This window comes from Ursus americanus, chromosome 9, assembly GCF_024610735.1.
Source record: "Ursus americanus isolate L20-20 chromosome 9, mUrsAme1.1.p, whole genome shotgun sequence".
NCBI lineage: Eukaryota > Metazoa > Chordata > Mammalia > Carnivora > Ursidae > Ursus > Ursus americanus.
The window spans coordinates 68,331,701-68,334,375 of NC_142135.1; positions in this window are offsets into that span (position 1 = coordinate 68,331,701).

Consider the following 2,675-nt stretch of genomic DNA (forward strand, 5'->3'; position numbering starts at 1 on the left):
AGCCCAACATTTGGGATTTATTATTTAACTTCCTTAGATTCCGGAATCAAGGTGATTTATTGGTTCGCTCAACTGAGAAAGTCCAGAGATGACTGGGCGGTCAGTTGTAGCCTTGCTGCCTTTCTAAGAGCTTTTCAGCTCCCTTGCCTCCAGGATTTGGCCCCGTGTTCAGGCTGGGGAGCCCCACAGCTGAGGAGTTCCGGGGAGCACCACCATGCATGAAAGGATCCAGGGCAAACAAGCTCTTTCATCCAGGTGGGCCCTTTTCCGAGAACTCTCTAGCAAACCTCCTCCTGCATGCCATTGGCCCAAATTGCATTCCCGTTCCTGGACCGGTCCCTGTGGTGGGGAAATTCCGTTCTGTGCTTGGCTTACCAACCACGGGCTAAGTTCCTGAACCATCACGGGCAGAAGGCACCGCACCCCCGTGACACAGCCATTCTCAAGCAGAGCACTGCCATGCTGGTGTGTGTTGGATATGTTGAGTTGTTAGAATGATTGCCCGTGGAAGCCAAGATGGAAAACATGCGAAGATGGATGGCACAGTCCTGCAGAGTGAAAAACTGGCCAGTTGCGGCCGGGGCTAAGAAATACTGCGGTAGACAAATGGGCCCACCTTTGAATTTCATTGGCTTCGTAAGGAGGCACGGTACAATAAAACATATGCATGGTCTTTATCCCTGATTCCTGGCGCAGAGCTCCTAAAAGCATTGGAATTTCCTGAGCAATAGGAGTATCTTTTGTTTTTTATAAGGAACCCCTTTTTATTACACTTGATAATGCTAATTGATGTGAAATGTTGGGATCCAGGAGCTAATGGTCCAGAAAGAACTCTTGAGATGTCTTTGATGCAAAAAAGGTGTTTTTATTAAAGCATGGAGCGGGACCTGTGGGCAGAAAGAGCAGCACTGGGGTTGTGATGAGCGACTGATTATATACTTTCTAGTTGGGAGGGGCTTAGGGATAGCATAAGTCTCTAAGGAATTTGAAAGCAAGCTTTCCAGGACCTTGAGGGGTCATTTACTACTTTACTACTACTAAAACCTTAGGGTCCCTTCAGATTATATCAGTGGGCCATATGTTTGGAGGACGATTGCTAACATATATCTTGGTTGGGCAGGGTAGAGATAAAGGAAGTTTCCAAAGGGATTTTTATATGTTAAAGAAGACTTACAGGATCCTGATGTCGGGCTAATGTCAGGCTAAGGTTGCCTTTTGCCTCTAGCAACGTATTAACCTGGAGGCAGTTGAGTTCCTGGAGGAAGGTCACCCTGCCTGTCCCAAGTACCTGTCAATGGGCTGTAAGTTGTAAGGAAACTTAATTTTTTCTGTATTTCTTTTGCCTTTGTTCTCCACATCACTAATGAGGTGACTTAAGGTGGGGTTCCTACATGGCCTCAGGGTGGGGCTGGTCACCAGGAAAACCAAGTGATTAGAGGGTGGGGATTTCAAGGCCCACCCACCCACCTCTAGGAAGGGAGGTGGTACTGCAGATTAGGTCCTAGGAAAACCATGATCAAGGAGAGATATGTTGCGTGGCTGTGTTGGTGAACCCCTGGAGGTGCTGGGAGCCTGCTGCATCCTGACAATGCGTCCTGTTCAGCTGGGTTTTCCCGAGTAGTATCCCTTTATAATAAACAGGTCAATGCAAGTGAATGTTTCCCCGAGCTTTGTCAGCCATTCTAGCAAACTATCAGACCTGAGGAGGGGGTCATGGCCAGTCAGCAATACAGGTGGCCCCTGAGTCTTGCAACTGGCGTATAAAGTGGGGGCAGTCAGGTGGGTCTCGGCCCTCAAACTGTGAGATCTGATGGTATCTCCGAGTAGTTAGTGTCAGAATTGAGTTAAATTTGTAGGACACCCAGCTGACGTCTGCTGAGCATTGCAGAACTGCTTGGTGGGGCTGGAAAACATCCCAGGAGAATATGGATATATCTGAACAAGAATCTGAAAGGAAAGAGTAAGCAGGTGCAAGGGAGGCAACCAAGTATCACAGATCTCAGAAGCAGAGGGCCTGGGGTTCAAAGCCTGGCTCTACCTCTTTGCAGCCGTATAATCTCGGGCAAGTTAATGAAGTTTTGAAAGCCTTATTTTCCTGAATAAGAAGAAATAGAATAATAGCTATCTCCTAGATTACTGAGTGGATTAGTAAGAAATGGATGCAAAGCGTCTTAAATGTCCTGGGCCACAGAAGGGACTCAATGCATGTTTCTTTTCTTCCTGTACTTCCGTGCATTAGGTTACAGTATAGCCACTTGATCGTATCTGGAGGGATCAGCACTTTGCTGTTTCCAACAAATGTTTTTTGAGGCGCTAATATCTGCTAATGAGAGCAGGAGCCATCATTGAAACCATTAGATCAGGAACATTACAGATGGTCCCTGTACAGTGTGTTCATGTCACAGATGGTTCGTAATAGCAAATCTGTATTAATAAGCAAGAATAGACATATCAGTTTTAGCTTTGGGCTTTCATTTCCTTCTTAAATATACTATTGCTATATAAAATACATGAAATATGTATGCGGACATATGTTTGCCTTTCTATATGTTTCATAATTAGGTAAAGGTGCATAATACCCCTCATTCTAGTGCATCTTCCTGCCTTTCAAACACAGGTCTTCGTACATTCTGTTCTCTCTGTCTGGCAGGTAACACTCACTTCTCTTTCTGAGT